This window comes from Macaca nemestrina, chromosome 8 (assembly GCF_043159975.1).
Source record: "Macaca nemestrina isolate mMacNem1 chromosome 8, mMacNem.hap1, whole genome shotgun sequence".
In the NCBI taxonomy this organism is placed as follows: domain Eukaryota; kingdom Metazoa; phylum Chordata; class Mammalia; order Primates; family Cercopithecidae; genus Macaca; species Macaca nemestrina.
Window position 1 is genome coordinate 90,771,292 of NC_092132.1, and position 19,719 is coordinate 90,791,010.

General features: G+C 38.6%; 1 protein-coding gene across 1 annotated transcript in view; it reads right to left on the reverse strand.

The window, feature by feature from the left end:
• The window catches only part of LOC105482286 (RP1 axonemal microtubule associated), a 328,970-nt gene that overhangs the window by 281,922 nt on the left and 27,329 nt on the right, over nt 1-19,719 (reverse strand). The gene's annotated exons all lie outside the window — the stretch shown is intronic.

Here is a 19,719-nt window from a genome sequence, read left to right on the forward strand (position 1 = left end):
TTTAGTCCTTCAAATCCTGACAATAAATAAATATGGGAGAAACAGGAAATGTTTTTAAAGTCCAAATTGTCTGGAGGAAAATGTACCTGACATTAAGTTCTAGGAGGAATGTATCACATAGAACCTTAAATAAGAACCCTCTTAAGATACTATCAGATGTTTCTACTGCAGATTGGAGAAAATGCAGGCATATCATCTCACACACCACTTATCTTACTTTGGGAAACACTGCACTAAGCAAAAATGTTCTTTGAATAAATGGCAGCATTGCTATGGGCTGCTAAAACTAGTGCAGTCTGGTTACTGGTCCCACTAGTAGTTCTGAAGTTAAACCTTCAGAAGAGAATTCAAGAAGAGTAATATTCAGCAAAGCACCAAGGTTTTCCTTTTCCACTTCTCAGTGAAACTGGAGTTTGATTGACAAATGAGCAGCATTTGGAAGGATTTATCTGGTTCTGGCCTTGTTTTCATTTGTGGCTGTTTTCTATTGTTTGAAATTATTTTAATTATTAGTGTCTTTTGACACAGTAAGAAAGTCCTGCAGCCTTGAAGACAAATTGAACAAAATTAATGTGATTGGTAATACAGAGATGGAAAAAGGAATGTTTATCATTGTAAATCAGCTATAAATCCGGCCCAAATCATCCACTTAAATGTTTGCAAGCTGTTATCCAAGATTCTTCATATATCTCCAATCTGATTTGCAAATCTTATTTAAATGTAACTTAGAAAAAAACATTTGAAGATCAGCCTAGAAATTAGATGTCTTCCCTTCTTTCTTCCTCAGAGGTTTAAAGTAATTATAATACTTAAGACAAAAAAAGCAGCTGTAGCAGACATGTGCATCAGGAGCTGGGGAATCCAGCTTTGCAATGGAGTCAGCAAAACTGCAACCTCTTCTCATCCTCATCTGGTCAACTGTGGTCTGACCTTGAGCAGGCTGCTTAATCGCCATGGCCTCAGCAACTATAAGAAGGATGAGTTCCTTCGGTATTTAAATAAGACTTTAGGCCAGGTGTGGTGGCTCACGCGTGTAATCCCAGCACTTTGGGAGGCCAAGGCGGGTAGATCACCTGAGATCAGGAGTTCGAGACCAGCCTGGCCGACATGGTGAAACCTCGTCTCTACTAAAAATACAAAAATTAGCCGGGCGTGGTGGTGTGCGCTTGTAGTCCCAGCTACTCTACTCGGGAGGCAGAGGCAGGAGAATCGCTTGAACCCGGGAGGCGGAGGTTGCAGTGAGCTGAGATCGTACCACTGCACCCAGGCCTGGATAACACAGCGAGACTCCATTTCAATAAATAAATAAATAAATAAATAAATAAATAAATAAAAGACTTTAGAACTCTTTCCCTCCAATTACATTTTAGGTTGGTTTACTTATATGTTTGTTTGAAAATATTGTACACGAATAATATTTGAGCCACATTTTTCACCTAATTTTGGAAAATGATATTTTTCTTGGTGTAGGTGCATCATAAGGCTCCTAATGTCACCTTTTAAATGCCTGAATCTCACTATTTGGAGAGCTATTAACCTGGTGACCACTTTGGGAACACATCTGTGTGAGCTAATATGCTAATGTCGGTTTTGGCCAAAGACAAAGGAGATTTTGTGCTGGGGCCGGGAGGGAAAACATGGAAGATAAGTACCATAGGAGCAAAGAGGCAGCTCCCATTGTCCACATCCCACTGCTACCCAGCCCTGAGCATTGGTTTTGAGCCCAGTGCATGAAGGGCAGGTGCTGAAGGTACCATGACCTGGGAAGATGCCAGGTCCCCAGCAGTGGAGGAGCATTTGTAGAGAAGGTACATCCAACACGGTGGTTGCCAGGCACCTTGTTGGGGATGCTGTAGTGAAAACAAAACAAAAATACAAGTTCGCATGATCTTCATAGTGTGTGAGAGAATCTCTGGGAACTCCTAGAAGTCACTGGGGGAACTTTTAGGTAGAGAGTTGAGATTCTGCATCCTTGTAGGTGAGTCTTAAGAGCCTATGATAAGGAGGGCCTTGTGTGTAAAACCCAGAACATGATAAAGATTAGGTATTATCATTGAAAAAAGAGATTTATGTTCATTGAGTGTACGACGTCATCATTTGGAAAGAGGGTGCAAACCAAGTATTTCTGAAGAAAGTGAATCAGCCTTTGCCCTGTCTTAATAATGTGCATTTCCTACAGAGTCCATGGGAAGTTCACAGAGTAACTCAATAGCTCAACTGAAGAAGAGGAAGAATTGTGGTACCAAGAGAATATTAAGGAGGGATGTCTAATACAGCCTGAGGGATTGGCGGTAGGAGTGAGAAGAGAGGGCAATTTCCAGAGGAAAGCCTGTGTAAAGTTGAGATGCCAGAGGCAAAAAGTGGTAGAGATGCCCTACAGGAAGAAGGCAGAGGTGGTACTGCATTTACCTGGTGCACATGAGCAAGACTAGCAATGTGGTCATTAAGTCTTGACAATAGAGTGCCCACTTTTGTGAAACAGAGCTACCAGCCCTCCATAACTTTTTTGAGTTCTCCTATGTTAGCTGTGCTCCATTCTTAATCAGTTTTAAAAACTAATCAGAGACTGGGTGCAGTGGCTCACGCCTGTAATCCCAGCACTTTGGGAGGCCGAGGCAGGCAGATCACAAGGTCAGGAGATTGAGACCATCCTGGCTAACACAGTGAAACCCCATCTCTACTAAAAAAAAAAAAAAAAAAATTAGCCAGGCGTGGTGACGGGCACCTTTAGTCCCAGCTACTTGGGAGGCTGAGGCAGGAGAATGGTGTGAACCCAGGAGGCGGAGCTTGCAGTGAGCCAAGATCACGCCACTGCACTTCAGCCTGGGTGACAAAGCGAGACTCTATCTCAAAAAAAAAAAAAAGAATCAGAATTTGCATAGAAATTTGTCAATGTATCTTTACATACATTTTCGATAATAAGTTTTATCTTATGCCCTCTAAATTTGGAATAAGGCAGCAATATACTTAAGGGCTACCTTGGGAACAAACAAACTGAGCAGCATAAAATGGTTTAATTCTCCCAGAAGTTTAGGCTGAAGAAGAAGTGGAGGTGGAAAGAGGTAACTGTAGAATCTTGAGGCCCTCCAGTTTCCTCACCAGTGACTTCCCTATGTGTAGCAAGGAAGCTGGTTTACAAAATCTCTTTGCCTTAAAATCCACTTCTAATGACATGACAGCTTGCTACCAATATCCTCTCTTCTTCTCTGCAGAGCCTGTTTATTGCCTAAAATTAGACAATGGAGCTATCATGCACACTTTCATTGCTCTTTAATATTAAGCAGATTTTTTAACACCCTTAGGCTCAACTGTGGCTAGGCTTATCTGTGGCATCATTAGTTTTAATCAAACCCCACTTAAATCAATCATTTACAGCTGTGCTGCTCAGAACTAAATAGTTGGCCTCTACCAAGAGGGCCATGTCTTCACTCTCCCACTCACTTGACAAAATATGACAGAGTTACATGCGTCATTTCACTAATTATATTTTAAATTTAATTTTCTACCACATAGTGTGAATTCAGACAAGTCACAAATAATGAATTAGAAATAATGGAAAACTGAGAAATACAGAATGTACAGAATGTTCATTCTTTTAGCAATTCAGAGACTTGATGTTGCAAGAAAAATTAGTTTGTTTCAGATTTTCATAAGCCTATGGGGTAGAGTTGAGACAGGAGATTCAAAAAGGAAAATCACCAGTTATTCACTGTGGTAGTCACAGCATTGTTGAATTACAAGCAGCTGCCTTTTTCTTTAATGTATTGCCCAGATGTCTATAAGAAGTATATAATGCTTTTATTGTCAGAAACAAAGTAACCATTACTCATTTGAATAAACTAGAATCACTTGATTTCCTGATACTGAAGTTCCATTCTCCCTCAATATCAGCATATTGTGAAGGTTGCTGGCATATTTAGGTAAAAGATAATTGTTAATCACATTTATTCTTTTTCTAACAGTTAAAGACAGAACACAGATCTATAATCTAGGTATAACATGGAAAACAAAATACAACTAGCAAAACATAGAATATTTTCAAAAGAAAGATTTCAAATAGTTTTGTACTTACCAGAACTTGGAACTTCCCTTATTAAGAAAAGAAAAAGATGTTTAAGTTGTTTAAATAGCTCAAATAAATGTCACTGGATATGTAACCTCATTTCGTGCAAAGAAACTAATGTCTTTGGATTTATTCTCAGTATGTCCAGCAAGGGATTGAGTACAGCCAATTAATTTAATCCACAGTGATGCTAATCACCAGACAGAGCTCACCCTAAGGAGACCACAGCCAGAAACAAACTAGTTCCTAGCATGCTCTGCAGTTCTGAAATCTTCCTCATGAAGGTTTCCCTTCTTTCTTTCTTGCCTAGTGTTATCCTCCAGAAAAAATACTTCACCAAAACACAAGCACTTCTCTCCCAGACGTTTAACCGTCATTTATTTATGTTAACGGGAGAAAGTTGTTACTGTGCAGCTAAAAATGAAATTGTTTGACATTTTCTCATTCTGATAAGTTTCTAAGTCAGTACCTGTTCCTGGTAATCATTTAAAAAGAAAGAACTAGGCCTTTTGTTTTATTTAGATACTCTTGCTTATTACCTCATTAATGTAATTCTGAAATGACTGTGAGTGTACACAATTTGGTGACTCAATATAACACAGGACAAACAGCAGAAGCGGCACACGATGAAATGCTATGATTTTATGCTTCTGCATACCCAGCATGCTTCCACTGCTTCGCTTACTCATACTGGGGTTTGAACATGTTTCAAGCCTTTGTCACACATAAAGTCCCCAGATGGCACCTGATCCTTCTAATGACTACCTATGGTCTAATCAGACTTGAAGATGCTTCACCTAATCGGGTTTCCTACTGGGCTTCCTGCCTCAGTTCTGAACAACAAAAACAAGGTAAGGGGTCCTCTGAGGAAACAGGACCAGGTTCAAGCATGTGCACCACAATGTTGTCTCCACGCCAATCACAAAAGGAGAAAGATCATGAAACTGCACACTTTGCCTCATAAATACTGACTTTGTTACAGGTCACCTACAAGAGAGAAATGGAGAGAGGAGTGGGAGGGATGGGGAGAAAGAGAAAGAGTGAGGTGTAGATAAGAGAAACAGTAGTGTCTAGCTTTGATACAAACCTCCATTTATAATTATCACTGTCTACATAAAGACATGGCTATTAAATCAGTAAGTAAATTTGTGTTTACAGTGTAGCAATAGGCATGAATTGTATCATTACCAGCTCTAAATTGAAGTACAAATTCAAAAAGTTTGGGGTCAGATGTGATCTGCCCTTAAATAGCTAACGACTAACGCAGCATTTCTCTTGATTTTATCTTTAATTCTATAATCTATGCCTGATAAACAATTCACATTGATCAGTTCTATTTTGACATGGAAATAATTTCAATTAAAGGGATTCTTTTGGGGCACTTTTAGGAAAGGTAACATTTCTTACATATAAGACAGCACAAAATGGGCTCTCCTTTTCTGAGCATCTCCCATAGTATACGTTCCACTCCCACAATTCCAGTTGAGGACAGAGAACAGGTACCCCTGTTATCCGATTGAGCCACCATACCCTCTCCCTGGTATCACTTGTCTCTGGCACATGTCAATGTGTATCTAAACCATGGCTTCCCAGGCTTGAAGGTGCACATGAATTTCCTGGGATCTTGCTGCAGTGGTTGACTCAGTAGGCCTGGGGTAGGGTCTGAGAGTCTGCATTTCTAATAAGCTGACGCTGATGCTTCTGGCCCTGGCTCACCTTTGATTAGTGAGTCTAAGGAATGCCAAAAGCCTCATTGGCAGAGTTCATATCAGGCTTCTTCCCTGAGAATGCCTTCAATTGCCATGGCCTCTGAGACTACCTGTATGTCATGTCTGAGCTCTGTTACGTTCTGTCTGGTCACCGCTGTTAGAGTGGCCAGATGACAGGAGTGGTGTTAAGCATACATTCTCAGCATACCACTGAGTCAGACCTCAGTTCAAATCCTGCCTCTTCCACTTTGCTATGTGAATCTGCAGCCATGTACTTAATTCCTCTGTCTACTTCCCTGGCCATAAAATGTAGAAAAATACCTGCTTTATAGGCTCATTGTGAAGGTTAAGTAAGAGAATATATATCATGTGTTTGACACAGTGCCTGGATGTCATAACAAGTGTTCAATAAATGGAAATTATTATTTTTGCCATGTTTATCTTCTTTTAACACACTTCCATGGTCCTCACAGCATTTAGTAAAATGACTTCATGCCCTAGCATGCCACACAAATTGTGATCTGACTTCAGCTTACTTTTCCAATTTCATTTTGATCTATATGTCTTACTCTGTAGTTTGGATTATTTGAAATTTTTTAAATGTGGCTCTGGATTTTTGCATATATTGTTTATCTTACTTGGAATGCCTCCTCATAACCCTAACACCCTGCCTTTCATTGCCATACATTTCTATCCCTTCCTGCAATACTCAGTTCATCTCAGAAACCTTTCTTGAACCCCTGCCTTCCCACTACATCAACATGCTGAATGAAGTAAGTACCCTCCAATGTGACCCTTTATCTATCTGTATAAATATACTCTCTAGTACATTTCATACTGCACAAACAACTGATGCATGAAGCACCAGAAGAGTAACTTCTTTATCATCTCTGAATTTCCAGAAACAGCTCAATACCTTATATATATTGGGCACTCAATAAATACCTATTAAAGGAATGATCCTCTTCCTGCCTTAGTACAGAATTGTTGTAGAGATATATATGCCTGAAGAATGCTATCTCATTGCAACTGCTAGAATTTACCTTTTCAGGCAGGCCCAAGGAACCCAGGACAGAGATCAGACTATATCAGTAAGCATAATAATTTTGTATAGCTGGTATGGAATATGGCCTTCATCCTTTGTCATCCAAGCCACATAGAATTCTGTGTATGGTCCATCCTGATGAAGTTAAATTATTGGATATTGAACCTAAGTGATCTCTACCTTAAAAATCCATTCCCCATATTACAGATCTCCTGGAATGTGGAATTGGCACCTCCCTTTAGATGTGGAGTTTTTTACACAGCCTTCCTTCTTTACTCATTTGTTCATTTGTTCAACAGATAATTAATGCATACTCACTGTGTATTAGACACACATAGCAACAAACATGACAGAAAAATTCCTTATCTTCGTGGGGTCACATTATCCTGTAGAGACAAACTATAAAAAAAATAAGCAAATCTACAGTATGTTAGATCATACAAAATGCTGTGGAGAAAAGTGAGGTAAAGTAGGAGTGGCAGTGGTAGAGGACAGGGAGGACCTCCCTGAGAAGTGACATGTGAGAAGAAATCTAAAAGTAGTCAGGGGAAATGGTGTTCAGATATTTGACAGAAGCGTGCTCCTGGAAGAGAGAATAAGTGCAAAGGTTTGTGGGAAGTATTTGAAGTATTTGAGAAACATAAGAAGACCAGTGTGGCTAAAATAGCAGGGCACCAAATTATACAGGGTCTGTAGCCCTTGGTAAATACTTTGGCTTTAACTTTAAGTAAGATGAGAAACCAAAGAAGGATTTTGAGAAGAGAAATAATGATCTCACACTTCAAAGGATTACTTTGGCAATGATGTTAAAAATACAGGTAAATCCAAGGGAAGATGGCAGAGTAGGAAGTGCCAGGAATTCATCTCCCCACTTGGACAAAAATTGTACTAGCAGAAACTGAAATTAATATTTTGGAACTCTGAAGTATATTTGAATGCTTGCAGCTTCCAGAGGAAGGCTTCGCTGGTAAATTGTAATTAATTTCTGTTTATTTCAGCCATTAGTGCTATAGTGACTACTCATTCCTCATCCCCCAGCCCCATGGCAGGCAGCTGTGGGGACAGCAGCCTGTATTCCTGCTGCAGCTTGCAGGTTTCAGAGTGAGAAATAAGAACCCCCTTCTCCAAATACTAAATTTCTGTGTTCTGGCTGCTGATGTCTGCTTCTGATTACAAAGGTGCATACAGAGGTAGGCATTGTTGCAACTCTCAGTAGCAGAAGTGGCTTCCAGGGGATTTAAAGATATGACACCTGGGACTTTCTTCTTCTTTTTAAATAATCTTCCCCCTTTTGGGAACTAGGCACTTAAAGATGAGATATTCAAAAGCAACTATATATACAGGGGAATCTAGAAAGTCATCTCATATGCCAGGGAAAAACATATACTCAGAAAAGACCTGAAGACCATAAGCTTCTACTGTAGGCTGATCCTTGGCAAAGAGAAACCATACAAATAAATTTTAAAAAGAAAGAATGAATGAATGAAAGGGAGGGAGGGAGGGAGGAAACAAACCAACAAACCATGGAAAAGGGAGATAATTAAATTTCCAGAGTTACCAAATTATTTGATTCAAATAGAGTTTTAAACAAAAAAAGTCACAATGCGCACACATTAAAAAAGAGGAAAGTATATACCATTAAAAGGAACAAAATAACAGAAAATGTCCCTGAGGAAGCCAGATGGCAGAATTACTAGACAAAGACTATAAAACAACTATCTTAAAGATGCTCAAAGAACTAAAGGAATACATGAACAAAAACAGGAACAAAAAGAGATGTATGAACAAAATGAGAATATTATTAGAGATAGGAAATATGGAAAGGAACCAAAAAGAAATTCTGGAGCAGAAAAGTACAAAACAGACATGAAAAATTCACAAGAGCAGTTCAAAAGCAGGTTTGAGCAGGCAAAAGAATCAGCATAACTTGAAAATAGGACAATTGAAAGTTTTGAATTTGATGACCAGAAAGAAAACTATTAAGGTGAACAGAATTTGAAGAACCTGGGGATATCATCAACTAGAGCAACATACACATTATGGGAGTTCCAGAAGGAGAAGAGAAAAGGGCAGCAATCTTTGAAGAAATAATGCCAAAATTTTCCCAAGTTGGATGAAAGACATGAATCTACAAATTCAAAAATTCAATGAACTACATGTAGGATGAACTAAAAGAGCCCTGCCCTGAAATACGTTAAAGCATCAAAAGGGAAGCAATTCATCAGATACAAGGGATCTTCAATATGATTATTAGCCAGTTTCTCATCAGAAACCTTGCAGGCCAGAAGGCACAGTATGATATATTCAAAGCACTGAAGGGAAAATAAACTGCCAGCCAAGACTTCTATATCTGGCAAAGCTGTCTTTTAAAAATGAGGGAGAAATTAAGACATTCCTTGATGGATAAAAACTCAGGAATTTTATTACCAGCAGACCTGCCCCGCAAGAAACGTTACAGGGAGTCCTTCAAGTTAAAACTAAAAGGCACTAGATTACTCAGACCAAGATAACTGCTGTGGAGGTGACAGCATTTGCAGATGTCTTAGTTATGGATTGGATATGGATTGGTTGTGGGGAATAAGAGCAATAAAACTGTCAAGGAAGACTAAGATTTTTGTCCAGTGCATCTGGAAGAATGGAGTTGCTAATTATTTGGATGGAGAGGACTTCAAAAGTACCAGTCAAGAGAGTGGGAGGTGATAGTGAATATCATCTTGAAAAGCATATTAGACATCCAAATAGAAATATCAAGTAGGCAGTATACTGAAGGTTCTAAGTATACTAAAGGCATTATACTAAAGGTTCAAGCTAAAGGTATAAATATGTGATTCATTGATATACTGATGGTGCTTAAAACTTGGATGAATCTGGATGAGAACTTCTAAGAAGTGAGTGTAAATAGAGAAGAGAATTGGTTCAAGATCAGATCCCAAGAGAGTCCAAAGATAACAGCCACAGAGATGGTGAGGAACCATCAGCAAACTCCAACAAAGGAGTTTATGAGGAAAAGGTGCATCAACAGAGTAGCATTCTGGAAGCCAAAGGAAAGAAGTGTTTCAAAAGGAGGTAGTGATGAGCTGTGTCAAATGGTACTTATACATCAAGTAAGAGGAGGGCTGAGAAGTAAGCATGGGCTTTAGCAATGTGAAGTTTATCTGTAACCTCAAAACCTTTTTTGGTGGAACAGTATGGATAAAATCCTCACTGGGCATAGGGGCCAAAGAAAACTAGGAGAGGAATTGGAGTCAGCATGTGGAGACAAATTTTTTGCTAGTTTTCTTTGTGTTGTTCTGTATTTAAAATCAGATACAGTTTGAGTTGTAGTATGTGTGTATGCTTATAGGAATGATAAGAGAAGATTTAATGCTGTGGGTAGGAACGGGGAGAATTCTTGGAGCCACATTCTTGAGTGCCTAACAGGGAGATGGGATATAATGCACAACAGAGGTGTATGTCTCAGCAAAGATTAAGGAGAAGGTCATCCCCAGTAGCAGAAAGACAGGCAGTGACACTGGTGGAGGTGACCTTCCCTTCTGACTGCTTCTCCGTCTCAGCGACCTGGGATGTGAGGTCATCCACTGAGGGTGTGAGTGAGGGGGAGGAGGTGTTATGAATCTAATGAGACAGGTGAAGCTGTGAAATAGTCACCCAGTGGAATGAAAGGGAGACTGGGAGAGGTGGTATAGTAGGCTTGCGGGGAGCACTGAGAACCTGCTGTAGGTTGGCAACCATAAGTGTATTTTGTTTTATGATGTTTTCTCTTTTTTGTTGTTTTTCATTTTTGTTTTTTTGTTTTGTTTTGTTTTGTTTTTATTTTTAAGACAAAGTGTTGCTCTGTTGCCCAGGCTGGAGTCCAGAGACAATCATGGCTCATTGCAGCCTCTACCTCCCAGGCTCAAGTGATGCTCCAGCCTAAACCTCCTGAATAGCTGGGACTGCAGGAATGTACCACCACACTCAGCTAATTTTTTTTTTTTTTTTTTTTTTTTTTTGAGACTGGGTCTCACTCTGTTTCCCTGACTGGTCTCGAACTCCTAGGCTCAAGCAATCCTCCTGCCTTGGCCTTCCACACAAATGTAAAATGACACCAAGCAGCACCCAATGCAGGCTGGCCAGGAGACTGTTCTCTCCTGGCTCTTGCTACCCAGCATTGATCTGCTATGATCTGATGGAATGGGACCATTTCCTGGTCTACACTTTGATTTTCCCTGACATCTATCCATCATAGCTTACTGCCTGTACACAGCCCTCCTGAACCTGGGTATCCCAAGCCCCATCTACTGGACTTTCCTCATGCCTTAGCATACCTATCTGCAACATAAAGTCCTCCAAAACCAAAGAACCTGATCTCTATCCACTGTCAGATCCTGTCCATGTGACTACAGATAAGACAGTCCCAGCCCCCGTCTTCATAGTGCTTAGAGGTAGAGGGAAGGCAAACTCAGCCCAAATACACTTTACTAACCAGAAGATTGTAGTGTGGAATATATATTTGAAAAGAAGAGAGAACAAGCAAAGATTTGAGTATACACAGACTATTGTCATTAGGATAGCAAATATATTTAAGACTTTCTCTCTAATTTTCTTTTTTTTTGCTTCAACTTTTAAGTTCAGAGATACATGTGCAGCATGTACATGTTTGTTATAGGTAAATGTGTGCCATGGTGGTTTGCTGCACATATCATCCATCATCTAGGAATTCTCTAATTTTCAGTAGATTCCTCTCTTCTTTTCTTATGTTGAACAAACATATGTAAGCCAACTTTTTTTTCATAGTCAGTATATGTGCAAAACCATCTCATGCTGTTCTTTCAGCCAAGTCATTTGGTTAGTCAGGAACAAATAACTGCCTTGACTGAAAACAGAGGGTAGAGAGGGCCCCTATATGCTTCCGTACATTGAACATTCCATCATGACCATGTCGTTTTTAAAACTGCTTTGTTGATATATGATTTCCATGCCATAAAATTAACCCATTTAAAGTGGATGATTCACTCTTGAACTCGGGAGGCAGAGGTTGCAGTGAACCTAGATTGCGCCACTGCACTCCAGCCTGGGCAACAGAGTGAGACTTCATCTCAAAAAAAAAAAAAAAAAAAAAAGGATGATTCAGTGGTTTGTAGAATATTCAGAGTTGTTCCAAGATTACAATGATCTAAGTTTAGAACACCTCAGAAAGAAAGAAAGAAACTGTACCTATCCCACCACCCCCACACCAGCCCTAGGCAACCAGGAATCTACTTTCTGTCTTTATGGATTTGCCTGTTTTGAACATTTCATATAAATGGAGTCATGCAACATGTGGTCTTTTATGGCTGGCTTCTTTCACTTAGCATAGTGTTTTAGAGATTCATCCATATGGTAGTATATATTGGTACTTTATTCCTTATTATTTTCAAATATTTTATTGTATTTTACTTATTCATTCACCATTTGAATAATATTTAGGTTATTTCCAGTTGGGGGCTCTTTCAGATAATACTTCTATGAACATTCTTATGCAAGTCTTTGGTAATATCACTTCTTTCAAAAAAATTACATATCCACATGTTGAAAATACTTTAGGTTTCCTTTTTATTTAGCATGCATTCTTATGATAGGACTTCAAAGCTTAATTTTCAGTAGTGAAGAGGTATCTTTGATGAACCCCATTATTTGCCTTTTCTTGTTTTTATGTAAATTACTTCTAGGTCATGTAAGTCAATACTCCTACATTGTAAAGCAGAATGGCAAAATGAAATGGTCAGATTAGTTGCAGAGAATTAACAGTCCAGACCGAAATTGAGGAGACCACGTTTCCCTATTCCTCTAAGTACAACCAAAAACCCCGGACATTATATATAAAGCAAATACACTGAAAGATACAGACAAGAAAGCAGAAAGGCTACGAATCACAAAACTCAAGGAATGATACAACAGTGTGTTCTCTGGGTTTTCTTTTTGTCCCATATATCCCAAACTAGGTGCTAGAGAAGTCAGTGACCCAAAAACACCAGCAAGAGCAGATTTAAAATGCTCCAGTGAAAGTCACCTCTCTCTGGCCAAGGGTCCAGGAAAGGGGACCCTTGTCAGACAGAAAACATTTAGGCAATACCTGCCCTACTGCAGCCAAACACCACAGGAGAAAACCCAGGCCTCACCATACTCTCATCTGCCTTGGGAAGCCTTGACCTCTGCCCTTCCCTGGCAATAATGAGGCATCCCTCTCTTCCCTACGCTGGATGATATCAGCGAAGGCCAAGTGGGGAACCAAGACTTCCATCTCCACCTAGTAGTAAAGCCACCACACTCCCTCTTGTTGGTATCAGAAGCCCAGAGGGAAGCCAGAACTTTCACCACCATTTAGCAGTAATGGGTCTGCCCCCATCCCTCTGCCACTCCCCGCCACTCTGCAGGGTAAATGAGACCACAAAGAAATCCTGTAATAGTCTGTTCTCATGCTGCTAATAAAGCCATACCCAAAACTGGGTAATTTATAAGGAAACAGGTTTAATTGACTAACAGTTCCACATGGCTGGGCAGGCCTCACAATCATGGCAGAAGAGGAAGGAAGGGCAAAGGGACTTTTTACATTATGGCAGGCAAGAGAGAGAGCTTGTGCAGGGAAACTCCCCTTTATAAAACCATCAGATCTCATGAGACTTATTCACTATCATGAGAACAGCATGGGAAAGACACACCGTCATCATTCAATTACCTCCCACCAGGTCCCTCCTACAACATGAGGGAATTGTGGAAGCTAAAATTCAAGATGAGATTTGGGTTGAAGACACAGCCAAACCACATGAAAGCCTGAAATCCCATCCCTGCCCAGTAGTAATAAGGTGTACCTCTCCTCAGGATGTCAAATGAGGCAGTGTAAGTAGCCAGAGCTTCCATCCACGTCTGGTAGTAAAGAGGAGTGAGTTCCCTTTCCCCTACCAGCAGTGTCAGACAAGGTCTTCTAAAACACAAGATTTAAATAGGACCCAGAGTCTCATAACATAGTACCCAAAATGTCCAGAATGCAACTTTTAAAAAGCACTTATCATACCAAGAACAAGGAAAATCTCAACTTGAATGACAAAAGACATTCAGTCAGGCCAGGAGCAGTGGCCTGTAATCCCAGTACTTTGGGAGGCCAAGGCAAGTGGATCACTTGAGGTCAGGAGTTCAAGACCAGCCTGGCCAACATAGTGAAACATTGCCTCTACCAAAAAATACAAAAATTAGCCAGGCATGGTAACGTGCACCTGTAGCCTACTCGGGAGGCTGAGCCATGAGAATTGCTTGAACCCAGGAGGCAGAGGTTGCAGTGAGCCAAGATGGTGCCACATGACACAGAGGTTGGAATTATCTGACAAGGGTTTTAAAGCAGATGTCATACAACTACTTCAACAAGCAATTCCAAATGGACTTGAAAGAAATGAAATAATAGAAAGCCTTAGAAACAGAAGATATAAAGAAGAACCAAATGGAAATCCTGGAACTGAAAAATACAGTAATCAAAATTTTAAAACATAATGAGTGGGCTCAACAGCATCACGGAAAAGACAGGAAATAATTATATAGTTAACTTGAAGATAGTACAACAGAAATTACCCAATCTGAACAACAGAGAGAAAATAGATTGAAAAAACAACTGAACAGAACGTCAGGGACTTGCAGAACTATAACAAAAGATCTCAGAAGGAGAGGAGGAAGCAGGTGGGCCTCAAAATATTTTCCCAGAAATAATGGTTGCAAACTTCCCAAATTTAGCAAAAAAAAAACTACAGATTTAAGAAACTGATCAAACCCCAAAGACAATAAACCCAAAGAAATTTACACTAAGACACACCATCATCAAACTTCAGAAAACTAAAGACAGCGAAAATAATTGTGAAAGCAACCAGAGAGAAACGACACATTACCTATAAGGGAAAAAGGGGGAAACAATTCGAATGACAGCTGACTTCTCATCAAAAGTCAAGAAGCCCTGAAGGATACTGCAGCCATTTTCTAAGTGCTGCAGTAAAAGAGCTGTCAACCAGAGTTCTATGTCCAGCAAAAATATCCTTGAGGAATGAAGGTAACCAAGACATTCTCAGATGAAGGAAAACTAAGAATATTTGTCACCAGCAGACTTACTCTAAAAGAATGACTGAAGGAAGTTATCTGACAGAAAGTAAATAATAAAAGAAGGAATTTGGGAATATAAGGAAAGAAAACAGAACAACAGAAAGAACAAAAATAAGAATAAATACAATAAACTTTACTTCTGAATTTTCTAAATTGTTTTTGACAATTGAAGCAAAAAGTATAATATTTTCTTTTGTGGCTCTCAATGAATGTAGAGGAAATATTAAAACTTAATTAAAAATTAATATAAAATATTAATTCTCAATTATAAATGAGGGGGGGTAAAGAGAATTAAAGGGCTACACTTAACACTGGTAAAATGTCCATATCAGTAGACTGATAGGTATGTGTAATTTAATACTTAGAGCAGTTACTAAAAATATATACAAAGATATATGCTTACAAACAATATAGAATCAAAATAGAATTCTAAAATATGTTAAAGTATTCCACAGAAAGGCATGAAAGAAAAAAATTAAAAACCAGAGAAAGCAGAAAGCAAAAAATAATATGATAGACTTAAACCTTAGAATATCAATAATTACATTAAATTATTGGTAATGATCTCACATGCTATACGATTTAATTTATATAACATTCTCAAAATGTCATAGAGATTAAGAATAGATTAGTGGTTGGCAGGGGTTAACGATAGCGCAGGATGGGAAATATGTATGGCCGTAAAGGGGTAGCCCAAGCAAGATCTTTGTGAAATCAAACAATTCTGCATCTTTCTTGTGGTGGTAGTTACAAATGTAATAAAATGACATGGAACTATATGCACACATTTTCATCAACCCAAAAAAAAAGCACTTTGTCCCCATTTGCAGTCATTCCTCATTTCCACCCACAGCCCAAAGCAACCACTAAGCTACCTTCTAGGCTTTATAGACTTGACTATTCTGGACATTTTATATAAATGGAATCACACAATATGGAAGTCTTTTGTCTGGCATTGTTTATTTAGCATAATGTTTTTGAGGTTCAAGTATGTTTTAGCTTGTATCAGTACATTGTCTCTTGTTAGCGGACACTTGGGTTTTATTAATAACCTGCTTATGCAAATAATCGTGACAACATTCAGTGTGCTCCATACAGCACAACAGGCATAGCCCTTCATCTAGAAATAATTGCTAATGAAAATATATGGGAACTGAATGTCAAGGGAGCTATAATTCCCAGTCCTGTAGACTCATGTTGCCATTTCTAAAACATATAAAGGGAAGAACTGAATTGATATCAAGTTCCATAAATATAAAACGTGTATTTATGTACTCATCTAACAGTGCTGTAATAATAATAATCATAATAATAATAAAATTTATTGATTACTTACATTTTACCAGGCATGTTAATGCTTTAAATGAATTATTTAATCCTCATAACAACTATAGAAGGTATGTAATATTATTATCCCTGTTTTTCCAAGTAGAAAAACTGGAGTTGAGGAGGGAATAGTAATTTACCAAAGGTCACACAATTAGTAAATAATGAAGGCTCTTAACCACTTTGCAGTAATATTCTCCGTCTAACATTGAAGCCTGTGTATGTGTGGAGACCATACTGTGGAGATGGAAAATGCCAACCTAAGGAATTTTAGTTCTATTCTATTGAACATGGAAATGCTGAAGGTTTTTGAGCAGGGAAATGACATAATCAGAACTGTAGATGTCCTTGACATTGCTACGTCAAATGATTTGGAGGGAGGACACAGTGGTGACAGACACTGGTAAGGTAGCTCTAAAAATAGTGAAATCCAGAGTTCATAAGTGCTTGACTTAGAGTAATGAGAATAGGAATAGAAAGGAAGGAAATTATTTCCAAAAAATTTCAGAGGTGGACTCAAAATAACATAACAATAGATTGGTTGTAGAAGGCAGCGAGATGGGTAATTTATTTAATCCTTTAAATGAATAATGTATCATAAGTAAAAAATCCAACACAGAGCATAGTTCAGCAAAAGCTGCATAGAGCAGTAGTGTCACAGAGGACAAGAGTTGGCTCTTACTGAGTACTTGCTCTGTCCTTGTTTAAGTGGGGAGCTCAAGTCTTACAACCCTGTGGCACTACTAACAAAAACAGACAACATGTGTCAAAAACAATGTTAAATCAAGAGTTGGATAAATCCATCCTATTTTTAACAGATTTGAGGTCATAGAAAGACATCCAGGTGGTGATGTCTGAAAGTTATTAGTCTAATATTGGAAATTTGGAGAGGGATCAGAATAAGAGAAGATTTGAAAGGTGTTCATGTAGAGGAGATAATTTGAGTCATGGGATAGCTAAGAGAGAAAGAATTGTGAAGGAGGTGAATATTATTGTTCATGCAATGAAACAAACTCCAGAAATTGTAGATTTACAGTTGTGATATAGATAGGGCCTATAATGGACAAGAGAGTGTAGGTTATACTGAGGTAACAAGTATACCCCAAAATCACAATGTAATTTCACATTTCCATCAGTGGTAGAACAGATGAAACTGATCTAAATGTACTCTGAATTAAAATTCACAGTGATTCTGATTAATGCATAGGACAAGAATGAAAAAGCTCTTGAAGTCTATTATAGTCTTATGGAGAAACAGAATTATTAAATAAAGTAGCATTCTATATATCCCAAGAATGTTCTAAGTAATACTAAATTAAAATGTATCATTATTCTTGTTGTTTGGCTAAACTTATTTTTAATTTAGACAGAATTATTGAGTTATAATCACTTGGTCAGAATTCAATAATTATTTGCTAAATGAAAGAATGAAAAAAGCTAATTCCTCCAAAGAATTTGATGGTCAGGAATAAATCACCTCTTCCGTAGCAAGTCTTCCAGAGTGTTTGAAATACTGTGAAAGCATGTATTTTCTTTTATAGTAAAGGGAAATAGCTTTACTAATAATGATAGAAAATACAGCTATCCTCAAAACTTAAAATCAAGTTTAAGAGACAATTCAATCCACAAAATAATTTCTAATTATTTAAAACAATAAAGCATTTTCTGCTTAGCATAATCCAGCAAGTAGACTCTGGGTTTATACTTTTCTTTTTGAGTAATAAGCAGTCCTTGAGATTTCACATAAATTATTGGAAGCAGCCAATGGAAGAAGTGATTTTGGAGAAATCTCCCCTGCTATGCTCCTAGCAACCTGCCAGAGAGAAGTATTAAGATGTTAAAAGATTGCAATTTGCTAAGAAGAGATTACACAGGGAAGTCTCATTCTAACCAAGCAGTTAGATTAAAGTTGTTAGTTTAAAATGTTTGGAGGGGCCAGGCGTAGTGGCTTACACCTGTAATCCCAGCACTTTTGGAGGCCGAGGCAGGTGGATCATGAGGTCAGGAGATCAAGACCATCCTGGCTAACACAGTGAAACCCTGTCTCTACTAAAAATACAAAAAATTAGACAGGCGTGGTGGCGGGCGCCTGTAGTCCCAGCTACTCAGGAGGCTGAGGCAGGAGAATGGTATGAACCCAGGAGGTGGAGCTTGCAGTGAGCCGAGATCGCACCACTGCACTCCACCCGGGGCGACAGAGCAAGACTCCATCTCAAAAAAAAAAAAAAAAAAAGTTTGGAGGATCTTTCTTAGAGGAAATAGACATTCTAGAATAAAAGTATACTATTCAGAAGGAAGTATTCATTTTAATATTTATTTATTTAAATGTTTATTTATGATAGGTTTTGAGTAAGAAAAATACCTTGAAATTATTTTAAACTGACTTGAGATTTTTACCTTAAAAAGTAGATATTCTCTTCAAATAACAGTTTTATTCCCATCCTTCCCAGTATATGCTGTCATCACAAATTCTCCCTTCTTGTTAAAGAGTATTTTTTAAAATCTCATATATAGTCTTTTTAATTCATTCTAAAAATGGAAATTTCTGAATTCTGATTTAAATTCCTAGCATATGTATCTCTAATGAACAACTTCCATAATAATTACAGTGTTTCTAGTGCCTTTTATTTGCCTTAGAATTCTATGTTTCTCAATTCTTTCCATTTAAGTACCCCTAGTGAAAGAAAAGAATGAATACATAATCATAAACCAGAATTTTAATCAGAGCTTCAAATTTAAGTCTTAATTTTGTCTGAAACAGCATGCCAATTTTATCCATGTCTATTCTGTTTTATTGTAAAAATGATTTAAATTACTTTTCATCAAACAAATTCAGATGTGTCCTAGTTGTCCCCAGAGCTTTTCAAAATATCACTTGTAGCATACCAGCAAATAATGTGTTTCTAACAAAAGGTAGGGCACTCATAAAGGCAGAGAACTAAAGGCAAGTGGAAGATGGACCAGTGCCTGCCAGATTCAACGGCTTAGCTGCCAACACTGAGGTCCAACACACAGTGCTCTTCCTCGCCAGCCTCAGACGAAGAAGAACCAAGTTCCTGGTCCCAAGTTCTCTAGGAGTCCAGGAATGATGTGTTTCCTGCTGGGCTGGACAGCAAGCCCTTGGACACCTACATTGAGGCTGCAGACTAAGCCCAAGTTCAGAGTGAGTGATTGGTCGTTGGCCCTACACTTTACAACCAAGCAGCTTGACCACCTGTCACCTAGGATGAGCGTCTTCCCTGTCCTGGTCTTTCTTGTTCCCTTCACAGTGCAGCCTGCTCCCTTTGCATACACTGGATGTGGCAGCGTGTACCAGATGGCCATGAGATTAGCTGGACTTGTGAGTAATTACCAAATAAATTGCTGATGTCAGGGAGGCAACAGACCAGCTTATGCAAGGAGTCAGATCCCAAGCTGAGAGATTGGGATTTAATAACTAATACTTTGAGAAAGAAAAGGACAAGATAAAAATGGTA